Source organism: Lissotriton helveticus, chromosome 2_1 (genome assembly GCF_964261635.1).
Source record: "Lissotriton helveticus chromosome 2_1, aLisHel1.1, whole genome shotgun sequence".
NCBI classification, from domain to species: Eukaryota; Metazoa; Chordata; class Amphibia; order Caudata; family Salamandridae; genus Lissotriton; species Lissotriton helveticus.
Genome location: NC_136059.1, coordinates 66845024 through 66858457, shown reverse-complemented (window position 1 = coordinate 66858457; position 13434 = coordinate 66845024).

Genomic DNA, 13434 nt, shown 5'->3' with positions numbered 1-13434 from the left:
GTAACTCAACCAGAATCCAAACGTGCAGGACAGCACATGCACAATAGCATAGGAAGCAAACCATTCAGCGCCTTCCAAAAGAGAAAGAAAACATAGACGGAGACGCGTGGCAGGCAGTGCTCCTTACTCCAAGGAAGGCGACAGGCTCTAAGTGCCGTGAAGACCCAGGCACATTACTCGGGGACACGTGTTTAATACGAACATCTGTGCATAAGTTTCGTGGAACCTGTGACGGATTCCCGACACGTCAACAGCGCCTGGGTCAGAGCACATACCTCGGGGTGTTCCAGGCAGACGGTCTCGATGTTGAGCTCCTTTAGGTATTCCTCCAGCTCCGCTCGCAGCCCGGTGCTGTACATGGAACAACCCTGCAACGGCAAAGCTTTCGGAGAGCCCTCTACGTACTTCCGCGAGAGGCGTAGTTTGTGTCCAGCCTGGATGTATGATGTCACACCGCCAGACAGGCTCACTTTCCTCGCAATGGTGCCCCTAGCGGGAGATGCGTGCAGCTACCTGCTGAACGCTCGCAATATTTCCATGATTAAAGCAATAAAAACAAATACAGAAAAAGTCATACATGCTCACGCCCTTACCGTTATGTAGGCATTTTTTAACCGAAACCACGGGTGTAGCGCAGGAGACGCCGTCGCCGTGCTCGTGCGCGTTGGCTGTCCCTGCGCATGATGAGAAGACACGCCGGAAGACACGCCGAGCTAAGGTAGGCGATGTGTGTGTGTGTGTGTGTGAGCGCCGGAGGGCTGGGGGTTCTGTATGTATGTGTGTGTGCATGGGGGGGGGGGGGGGGGGGGGTTCTCTATGTGTGTGTGTGTGTGTCTGCTTCCAAGGAGCCATGGGAGACAGGAAGCGCGCGCGACCTGATCCCAGTTCGGAAGGTTGCGCGTTCACATCACTTGTCTCCTGTCTCCCTTGACCCCTTGAAAGCAGAAACGATCACAATAGGTTTCGCTGCGACGATTGCTTCGCAATCGATTCGCAGGGCGAAACCTAAAAAGGGCAATAGAAATGATCCTGCCTGCTATCGTCCAATTTCACTTCTGGACGCACTGATGAAGGTAGCAGGCAGGATCATTCTAAATAGGCTCCAAGATTGGTCGGAAGAAAATAACATCATAACCCCTCTTCAGTATGGCTTCCGCCAAGGGAAGGGTACAATAGAGCAGAGTCTAAACCTGGCCCTCCTGGTCGCTAAACATACAGAGGCAAAGCACGAAAGTCTACACATAACATTCGTAGACCTGACCTCTGCCTTCGACTGCGTAGACCACATAAAGCTTTGGGACATGCTGAAGTGCTTGGGCATAGAATACAAGATCATTGTTTTTATTAAGGAACTTTATAGAAATGCAGGGGCAAGAGTCAGGTACGGCAGAGATGGCCAATGCTCAGAAAGGTTTCATATCAACAGAGGCATGAGGCAAGGGTGCATTCTCGCACCCTTCCTTTTTATACTATACATAAATACAGTGGTGGAGCACATGAGGAAGTTTCAGTTCGACTATCCTTCAGTGGGAGGGACTTCCATGCCAATCCTCTTATATGCGGATGATGCCGCAATACTATCACGGACCCCAATCGGCATGCAGAGGGCGGTAGTGGAATTTTCAAATTACATGAACACTCGTGGGCTAACAATTAATGTAACAAAGACTTATTCCATGAGATCCAGCCCTTCCAGAAAATCACCCAAAACAATCTTTTTAAATCAAAAAAAGATACTTAATACTGCTACTTTCTGTTATTTGGGAATACATTTCGACAATAAGGGAAATTGGGCCAAAGCGGTCCATGCTAGAAATTTGGCATTCAGTAGAGCAACCGGAGCCCTAATAAATTTCTCAAGGAAACTTGGTGGTCGTCCGGCCAAAGAACTCATACAAATTTACAAGGCCAGATGTCTTTCCACTGGGACATATGGCGCAGGAATCTGGGGTTTTACAAATACTAAGCAGATACAACTGACTGAAAACAACTTTTTACGGTATCTGCTTGCCACGCCAAAATCGTTATCTATCTTTTTCAGTCATAACGAATTGGGGCTTTTCTATGTAGAGGACACGATCAAAGCAAGCCCCCTCCTTTTGTGGCATAAAATTTGGACTAACAGGGAATTTGTCTTGGACTGCTTAAACTTAGAGGGGGAGCGAAACATCAAATGGCTGAACTACGTGAGAAACATGTCCATAAACATTGGCCATGAAGAATATTTCAATGACCCGCTGTGCCTGGAAACTATCTCCAAGCGCTCCTTGAAAAAGACCATAATGGAACATCTGGCTAATAAAAGGTGGTCGAGCGAGAAAGAAAAAAACACCAACAATTTAAACGGCGTACCTATTCAACCGGAAGGAATGAAACTTTATCTAATCATGGAGAGCAGCCCATATTCTAGAATGCTCTTGACTAGGTTCCGGGCTGACACATTTTTCCATCTGATAACATTCCCTGAATGCAATGACTGGGGCAAACAGCTGGAAAAGTGTCCTTGTGATGGATCGTCGAACCAAACAAACATTCATTCAATTCTCTTCTGTCTTTTTTACTTAGCCCCCAGGAAACAGTTTTTAAAACCTATATTTACCAAATGGGGCATCAGAGGATGTCATGATGTGTACTGCAAACTTAAGCAATTAGAGACTGTTCTTGAGATAAAGGCAGTGGCATCTTATTTGAAGACCATTATAGCCCTTAGAAAGTCGATGTAACACTCTATGAATTTTTGTAAATATGTCTCTACCTGTTAATGAATTTGAGAAAGGACACATCTGATATTTTAACCATTGTATTAATGAATTTCTTTTAAAGGCTTTTTACTCACTGTTCTTAAACTGAAAATGTAATTTTTGTGCTTTTATGATTCTTTTTTCAAAATCGAATAAAGCTATTTTGAATGAATGAATGACAATCAAAACATCAGGTCTATGCACCATACTGATCCGTATGGCCATGATGTCTGGACTATAGATGAATACTTCCTTCACCGAAATGCCCACTTGCTGTCTGACCCAACAGTTCAGCCTGCCTGTAGGTCTCCGTCTCTGCCCTCCTAAAGCAGCCTTTGAAAAATGTAAAAAGCCAGAGTGGTAAATTTTATCCAATGACCAGTCTCCTAGAATATCCAGACATCATGACTGTCAATATATGTTGACTACTCAGTTGAGGAGGTTTTGGAAGATAGACTTGCGATATTCCAGGAGGCTATGGACATATGTGTTTTTTAAGGGTCCTATGGTTGTGTTTCTGGTATTTACTTGGGATTTAGATACATGATCGTTTTCTGCAGTTACCAGACTGGGAGTACTGGATGAAGTGTGAGATCTTACGAAAAGTGTGTGGGATGAAGTCTTCTCCCCACCCCAATTTTTAATTCCATCTGTGATTGACACGCGCCCCCTGCAATGTCAGAACTATTGGCATATGTAACTTTCCAACTGGCCATAGGTTCAGATGTTACAGCGGGGTCGGGAATACGTGGTCCTAAGTCAGACCCTGTCTGGCCCATAGATACTGGTGTTCCAGTTAGAGGGGGATTGTCTATGGCTCCCAGTCAATCTATGTCCTCTAAAGAAGAGAAGATTTCAAATCGATTGCTTGTGATTACCGGGAAGTCATGTTGGCTATGTGTTCTGGATAACCCGCTCATCTCGCTACACCTGAGGGTGCTGGTTGATTGATAAAAAAAAACTATGGAAAGATGTTTATGTCATCCTCCTTGATGAAACAGTTCCCAGCCCTCTCTAATATATGCTGGACCAGACTTGGCGACCTGAAATTTAGGACAACTCAATCACCTGGTAAAGACTTGTGAGATTTCCCAACCCAGGGGACCCTACGAACCATTTTAAATTTGACAAAAATATACACCTTTAAGCCAATCCTATTACCCAACAAATAATTCTTAATGTTGACCAGTGCTCCCGTGCATTGGAAGGAAGCATTGGAACATTGGCCAAAACAAATGTATGGGGAGTAGCTTCTGGGGGAGATGTAGGAAGGTATGATGGTTCTGAGCACTAGCAGCATAGGGCTCAGAATGCCATCCCCGAAGACCGCTCTTCCCTAGCTGCGAAGTTGATGTCGGCAGCGTTCCACCCTCTGGAGCGTTATCGGGTTGTGTGGCCTCAGAGGTTGCTGCTGTTTTTGTTGATGGTAGAGGGCGGCATGCATTTTCTGGGGGTCCCTTTGGTACTGTTACATCTCCCCTCACCTATTGTGTCATAGTACCAGCGCCCCTCTGCCCATTAGAGTTATCGGGGACTACTTAGTATGCCCTGCTCTATTTTATTAAGTCTATCTTTGATCGAGGTCACTTTCTTGAGTCGGGGGTCATTCAGAGCTAACAATTTTAGTTCTATCTGTGAACAAAGCTTATCCATGTTAAACAAGGGCGGTAAATGGCAGCACTAGCAAGGGGGCATGTAGCAATAGTTGGTTTTTATTTAGACTGTTGGCTACCGTTATTGTCATTGCCGTTTGTGACTGCCTTACGTTAAGCTACTTTGGAGGGTGGGGGAATTGGCTTTGAAGGTCCACTGCCTTTCCTTTTTTTTAAGGCGGTTCGCTACCTGCAACCCCAGTAAGCTTCTTGCCCCTAGTAGTGACCATGGACATATTGGTAGAGCAGTCCAAATTAGATAAAATGGGTGAGGTAAATGGCACTGGTTCCGGTTGTGTCGTGAATCTGCTATATGCTATATCATTGGTACAATTAGTCAACAATTGGGAGGGATGAGCTATAGAGCTGTGGGTGCCAAGGGACGTTTGGGGTTCAAGTGATAACCTGCGCTCAGTGATTTGGATCTCATGCATTAGCACTGATTCTGCCCTAGAGAGAAAAGCGTCAAACGTACCCACAACCCCTACTCCCACCTTCAGTTTATTCATATTGCTAGACTCTGACCTCCAAAGAACACACTTCTGTGGTTTGTCCATTTTATTCAACTAAAGCTTACTTTTCAGGAGTTAGAGAGGTGGCCCAGCCTCTTCAAGTCACTGACGCGCTTCGCTCGCGCGCGTCCCGTGAAGCGGGTGCCGCGAGTTGTTATATACGCCCCCGGGCACACCGCAGCAGCATCGGCGCCACCTGGCGCCAAAGGCAGGGCTCTCTAGGTGATGGAGTCCCCCTCCAATCATAGAGGTTCAGGGGAGGCTGTGGCAAAAGCGGCTCCCCCTTTAGGCAGGTGGAGTTGTCTTAGAACAGGAGTCCAAAAATATGAATCCCCAACAAATAACACCTTCTTAACCTGGCAGGGAGGAAGGGAAAAAAATAAACACAAAAGAGATCAAAAAAACTCCCAAACAAGAGTGCAAAGGAACGGGGAGCATAAAAAACGCCCGTCTTGAGGCTACTCTGTGATTCCACCCGAATTTCACATAACGAGGAGGATAGGATGCAAAACTGCACAGGAACGCAGCAGCGTTACTCCCTTCTTTCCCTTCTTTCCCTTCTTCGCATTCCCCAACCCAACAGAAATCTGCTATGAATCCGAAAAGAGTAAATAAACAGAGGGACAGGTAATTCCAACGAGGATACAACTGAGCTCACTCTAATTCCTGGAGGACACAGAACAGTCCACAAGTCCAGAGCCCAGCAGCCGGTCACATGTGAAAGAAAAAACAGGAACCTGTTATCCATTCATTTAAAATCATGCTTGATATGTCACTCTGTGGAAGTCGCATTACACGCAGGTATCAAGCAATGATTTCTCACTTATTGTGCATGGGTATGTTAGATACCTCGATGCATAACCTCAAAGACACACTAAACAACTCTGCCTTTAAATGAGACATTGATTCATAAGGGGGGGGTCTGAATGGCCACAAGCTACATCTGTTGTTGAGCTCATATGTATGTGCTTGGACTCAACACAGTTTCAAATAGTCTGCCCTTTCAAATCAAAGTGGTTACAGGTACCTGATTCCAGTGCCTTCTTCTGACCAGGAATTCTGAATTTAAAGTACCTGTGCCTCAGAGCTGCTTAGTTCAGGATTTCCGGGCAGGTCTGCCTACAGACCTAGGCCAGGAAAAGTGTCACGGAACACATCATAGACCCAAAGTTACTACATTGCATTGCATCACAGGGAGGGAGCAGGAACACGCCACATCTACAGAGATATGGCATTCGCCTTCCCTTTCCCTAGTGCTGACGCAGAATCAGGCTGCTGAGCACCATGCATACACCGTTGCACCTGCACAGACTTTGTACTGGAAGGAGATCCTTTCAATACAAAATACTATGTCTAGACGAGCTGTAAAACTTTTCACATTGTGTATGTGTGGTGTACAGTGCAGTACATATGCAAAGTCAGAAAGGATTGAAAAATAAAAGTATTTCTCCTTTTAATGTCTGCTTTCAAGTGCTGTTATGGTTTGGCACAACACTATCTACTAATTGTTAGTAGATATGATTTTTTATCAGAATGCATGGGTGGTTGAATGAGAACACCCATCTACCACTCATGGGTTTGCCCCTTTGATGCAGAGAAACAGAAATTGGTCCTTCGTTGCAAATCAACATAAATACCAATAGGCGTTAGTTTGTAAATACCAAAAAGGATTTTGCATTGGACCTGAGTTAAAAAATGTCCGCAAATCTGACGCAAAACCTTTATAAATGTAGGCCAAATGTTTTAGATGGGGTTACGTTTTGTAATTTGGGTATGAGCTAAACAGGTCACAGATTTACCATACGCTGTTTACAGACAACAATATGATTGGTTTTCAGTACTTTAACTAAAACATGCATTCCAGCTTTTTCATTTTATCCTAGACCATGGGAGGGCTTTTATGTTTAGCTATTGTAATCTAACATGTCAAGGGGTCAATTCCAGTGTCTGTCAGAAGGACTTCGAATCAGTTTTGTTTTTACCTAAACCGATCCAGAGCCCTTGTTTCCGACCGACTCGTTTCTAATTCTGAACGACCAAGTACGATGCGTGGACTAGCGCTGACCCAATCGGTTCCAAAAAGCATTCAGAGACATAGAGCCTTTCCGGAGCTGATTTGTACAGCTTTATAGACTTGGTTTCTGAGTGAGCAAGTACGATGACCGATTCGGACAGCCTTTCCGATTCACTTTGCCCGGATCGAAAAGGCTGCCGGAATTGGTATTTGGAGGCCCGTGGCAGGCCCCATTCACTCGGGGGCCTACGAACCGGGCCCGTGGGAGTACCTACCGGTCCCCTCTTCCCAACCATGCACAGTGTGGCAGGCACCAAGGGGTTTCCATCACAGGGTGCACGATTATCCCTAACCACCCTATTAGAAATGGGATTTCTGGTTGGCTAAGGCTTGCGCCAAAGCCAGGCAGAAACCACCACTCTAGTCAGGGCAAGGGAGTTACACGCCAAGATAACCCCTGCTCACCCCCTTGGTAGCTTGGCAGGAGCAGTCAGGCTTATCCCGGAGGCAATGTGTAAAGTGTTTGCGCAACACACACACACAGCAGCAACACACTAGGCACACCACAACAAGGAACTCCACACAAGGTTATATATAAAAATAGACTTTTTATAACCATAAACACATTAGATCATAATCGCACAGATACACTGTGCCAACTGGCACTGGGCAATAGTTACAGGGGATTATATACACAGGACAGGGCAACATGGGCCACCGTCAGAAATAGCACTTAGTAGAAATAGCACTTAGTAGGACATTGCATTTCCTTTGTCTAGAGGGCTTAGGGTAGGGGGAAAATCAGACGCAGCTGGTTCTGGAGCACTTTGTTGTGCTCAGCCCCTCTCCTCATTCACAAGACAGGCTAGGGACATCAGTCGCACCACAGGGGGCAGAGCCAGCATTGTGTAGGGAAGGTCCAGCCCTATTCAGATCCCAGGTGCACTCCTCCCTCCCATCAACATGCAGATCTCTCCATTCACCACCGGGGCAGACCCATCCTGACTCCTGGAGCCAGGTACACCAGCCAGCTCCAGCCAATCACAAGCCAGACTGTCAATTCACATTTACTACACAGACATGCCAACTTCTAGAAGTGGCACTTCTACACTAGACACATTAAATCTGCGCACACCGTCGTGCAGCATTTAATCTCACGAGTTCGCATATACCAAACTCGCCCCTGCACTCCCCACACATCAGGAACTACCATGGACACACACATTTCCCATGCATTCCTATGGGAGGGCAGGCCAATCTCACCACACACACTCAGATTGTGCACGCACTTTACACTAGGACACAGGGTTAAAGTGCGCAGAAGCCAAAAACAACCAACTCCAAGTCACATTTAAAAGCAAAAAGTTTAGGGGTGAACCTGCCAAAAGGCCAAGTCCAACACAACCCCCTTCCAGCCAAAACGCAGGGCAGACCAACCACCACTGTGATGGGCTACCCTGCTTTGGGCGATAGAACACGGACGCGGGCCCGCAACTGCAGGGACACCCTCCTGTTCTGTTGTTCTTTCTAGCTCTTCCTTCAGTGTCTTATACCCACCCTTCATGTATATATAGTCCGAAGCCCGCCATTCATGAACATACAGTCTGGGTATTTGCCTTGAGTGGTGCTTTGAGTGTGCACTTTCTTTAGATATGTGCCTAAGGTCTGACCAACAGGTTACTGTTTACTTTATTTTCTAACCTTCCTGAAAACGTATAGTTTTCTTCATCTAAAGGGACATTTTCTTGTTAAAGTGACATGTGACTGCATACCTTTTCCACAAGCTGAGATTGTAATAAGCTTCAGTTCTAAGCTAATGGGGTCCAAAAGTAACAAACATCTAATAAATGTGTGCTTTTGAAATGCTCAAAGATGGAATTAGTCTCAGTTAAGGCTACAGATGTTATGACTCTATGTAAATAGATCCCTAAGCTGAGAGGCAATAAGCCACAAATGAATACTTGAAGGTGTTTGGACAAAGTACCAAATGAAAAAGATCGTGATACCAAAATATCATGTCAGAAATATTGTAATGTCACAAATTTCGTGGACAGGAATAGCAAAGGAAAGAAGATTGTAATTTTTGTTAGATCTCTCTAAGACAAAAGCGCTAAAAGCGCGTTCTCGCAGCGAGAACTATAGTCGGGGTCTCAGCCGAAAAACGCGACGAGGGGAGACAAGAGCCGGCCGCGCGCCCAGCATTCCCTATGGCGGCGTCGGATTCCGACGCGCGCCTTTGGATCGGGTCACGCGCGTGAGCTTCTACCGTAGACAGCTCACGTGACTTCGCGCGGCTCAATCCGAAGGCGCGCGTCCGAATTGGCTCTCGCAGTCCCGCCCCTTCTCGCCGGACCGGCACTCGCCCTGCACGTCTTGTTAACAATAGCATGTTTTCCTCGTTTTATCAGGCCCTGGCAGCACCAGCCGCGTGCATGGAGGACCCAACCTAGACACCTGCAGCGCACCTGTGGCTGTTCATATCCCTTCACCTCGAAGCGCTACCAGCACCGGATGTTGTTGCAGAAATTAAGAGGGAATGGCGTCAACTCAAGCGTGGACCGATGCCAGACAGAGCAGTGTAGCCCTTACATGGCTCTTCTGAAGCACACCCATGGGGGAGGGCAGTATCAGCCGTGGGGACGCCATGTTCACCCCCTCTCCTCCCGTTACTAAGCGCTTAATAATCTTTTTAATTAAAAAGTGACTGGACCCAAACAGGTCTGACGTGTCCCCTCTGCAACCAGAGTGCGCTGTGGAACAAAGTCCATTTGACTCGAGTTAGGAGTTCAGTCCCAGATTTAGAGAGGGGGCCCGCTGAGAGACGGTCTCCGTGAACAAGCGTGACATTCCTGGCCAGAGATCTGTGAGCTGCCGGGCCTCGAGAGGTCCCACTTGTAAGCCTCGGTGCACAAGTATTCGTGAAAATCATGGTGCACTGCACAGCATTAGGAGGCCCGGCGAGTGGTGTTCTAGAAGGGACGTGGTTGGTGCAAGCTTCCTAACCCTGGCCCTCTCCCCATGTGCGTTCTCACGTTAGGCAAGCTATTGGCCTCTCTGCTGAGACTAGCAACAGACATTGGTTACGTCAGTTTTACACTCGTGCAAATGAAGTAAATTCATTAGTATTGAGCAGTCCCTCCCAGGTTTTTCGGATATCCACATGGAATAAATTTACTTGCAAAAATATCAATCAGGAGCCATTTACGTAGTGGCAATAGTGAAAATGTGGCATGGATGCGATCCTCCTGGACCAAAGTTGGGCACCTGTGTGCCGAGAGTTCACCCTGGAGAAAGTAGGGTTATGCCGGAGTACAGACTGGCATACATTTTGTGTCCTAAATATCGTTTGGAAAAATAGCGGGCCACCGAAATCAATAATAGAAAATGTACACCCAGTGGGATGCTGTTTTTGTTTATGACGTTGGTGTCAGCCAAATAGCTTCATAGAATATTCGGACAGAGAAGCCAGGTACTGCTGGCTGCTGCTGGCGGGTTAGGAGCCAGATAAAACTATACACAGTAAAGACACTAGGGGGCGCTCAGATGACAAGTTTCCAAAGTGCATTTTCACCATTCCTAGCATGCCCTTTAGCCCTGCTTGATTGACAGCTCGTCATGGGAGCTTAACATGCTCCAATGACAAGTCACCAACCTGCATTTCTGGTCTTCGGGAACATTCCACGCTAAGGATCAATGAACTGTTTAACGTTAGTTGACCGGCGACCTCTGACCCTTGGAGACAGTGAGGCTGACGCGGAAAATGTGTATTTCTTTTAGTCTGATTGCCAACTGTTGTGGTGTGACACATCTGTGCTTTCTGCTGGCATAGACCAGTGTGCAACCAAAATATGAGTGAATTCGGGAGCTCAGTGCACCACAAGCTGTCAGTTCGAACAAAGTGCTTTTTTCAGGTACGTGAACAATACAACGAAGCTCTTTATAATCAATCATTTTTTGTTGTTGCAGTTCATTCATTTGGTAGGCGGGGGGATTAAGAGATTTGCTCAGAATCACAGGATGTTTAGCCGACGCGGAGGTCTCGAACCAAATTCCCCGGTTCCAAGGTCGGCAGTGTTGTGAAGTTAGCAGACTAGTGGTTGTGGGTGGAGACAGGGGGAGGGCAGGAAGAGGAGGAGCAGGAGCGAGGGAAGTTAGTTAGAGTAGGGACAGGAGACAGGCAGGGAGCAGACTAATAAAGCTCCATTATAATTACAGAGATGTGTCTGTGGTTATTGTAGCAGGATGCTACAACTGGCGACGAGGGTGGGATCCTAAACCCACTGCCTGTGTCACCCTGTCCCCAAACCTCATTCAGCACCGAAAAAAAGAGAAAACGCTGCTGACTGGGGTCGCGCTGCCGCCTGAGAGACGAGGCCAGCAGCTGGAAGAACTGCCCCTCCGGAGATCGGGAGGGAGCCAAGAAGTGTCGCAGGAACGAGCGCTGGATCGCCCGACCACCCGGAAGATAATCGCGTAGGAACGCGTCTCACGCCGGAAGCGTGAGCCCTGGGTGAGCTGCCTGCCCGCAGGGATCGGGAGCCCACTCCGACCCTGCTGTATGCCCAAAAAGCAAGAGAGAAGTGCCCCAAGACCGCGGATGTCGTCCGCGACGTGCAGCTTTCAAGCGCTGCCAAGTGCGCCCCGATTTCAATCAGGACGCTGTCCTGAATCGGAAAACCTCACGCCCGATGCGTGAGGTTTAGCAGTCTATCGGCGCGGGAAAAGCGGAAGAGCGAAAGTGAGCTGGGAGCCCACCCCAACCTCACCTGATGACCACAGTGGCCGAAGAGAGACGAAGTCTGGAGTAGCCACCCGCAGAGCCAGCCGCTGGTGAGTCCTGAGTGGCCTGGAGTGATTGAGCCTGGAGAGCAAGCCTCGTGTGGTGCAGGGACGGCGGCCATCTTTAAGTCAGGCAAGTTTCAAGACAAACCCCTTGACTGTTACACGGCGGCCATTTTGAAGTCAGGCACTGATGACAGAAACAAGCATTGGCAAATAAACAAGCATTGGTACCCAGGAATAAACAAGCATTGGCGAAGAAACAAGCACTGGTACCCGAAAACAAACAAGCATTGGCAAATAAACAAGCATTGGTACCCAGGAATAAACAAGCATTGGCGAAGGAACAAGCATTGGTACCTGAAAATAAACAAGCATTGGTGAGACCAAGTGAGGGTGACCAAGACACCAGCAATCACTGCCAAGATGTCCGGTGATGAGAGAAATCAGCCTAAAGCTCCAGGTGGGTCGCACCTGCGAGCGCCTGAACCCCTAAAAGTGACCACTGGGGGAACCATGGGTCCCAAATGGCAAGAATGGTTCGAAGAATTCGAGGATTATATTGAAGGATCAGAAGTGACTGAGGACAAGAAGAAGTTGATTGCTCTGCGTAACCTGGCGGGGCGAGAGATTGTTAAAATAATTAAGGACCTTCCTGCCACAGAGGCAGACACCTATGACAAAGTGCGTGACGCTCTGAATAAAAGGTTCCTTCACAAAAAGAACGTCGACTATGAACGACACACCTTCCACTCAGCTCGTCAAGGGAAGGAGGAACCAATGATCGCCTTCATGATGCGACTGAGGAGACTAGCCAGGCACTGTGCATTAGATAACTTCTCCACGGATGCTGCAGTAAAATCACAAATAATTGATGGATGTCACTCCGACCAACTGAGGAGACGGCTGTTGAGGAAAGAACACACACTAGATGAGATCGAGGAGATGACACGGATCTTTGATCAAGCGGAGGAGCATGCAGCTGCCATCGAAACAGGGCACAAAGGGAGTCGCGAGCTAGTGCAACGTGTGCACGCCAGAAGTGACCAGCGAAGAAGCTCGAGAGACAAGCAGTGGAGGTCACGCCCATCATCTCGTCGAGAACAATCGCGACATCAGCGGCGAGAACCGTGGAAGAAAGAAAGAAGATCTGAAAATATAAGGAAGTGTTTCCAGTGTGGGTATGACTACCCTCATGTGGATAGCTGCCCTGCCATGGGCCAGAAATGCCGGAAATGCGGCAGAACCAATCATTTTGAAGCAATGTGTGGAGAGTACCACCAAGAGAGAAGAGGCGGAACCAACAAGACAGTTCAGCCTGAGCCACGAGGAGGTCCCTCAAGAATGTCCCGATCTGACGGCCGAAGACACCATGCACGAGCGGTTCAGGATCAAACTGAGCTGTCGTCAGGGTCGTCCCACTCCAGCAGGGAGTCACGACGGTCCAGGTGGGACCGGAGATCACCGTCCAGGGAGTCCCGGCTGTCATCCAGAGACTCTGTATACACCATTGAATATTTGAACTTAGCTGCGGATCCTGATCAGCTCAAGACACAACCATTTCGGCAGTCATCCATGTTATCAAAGGCCCTGAAGCTGACTGTCTATTGAGCTTACCAACAGCAGAACGCCTTCACCTAGTAGAAATTCTTTTCAAGGTCAGTGGAAACCGAGACGTGACCAGTCAATTCCCCAGACTATTCCAAGGGCTAGGCAAGTTGAAGGGCTGTCAAGTG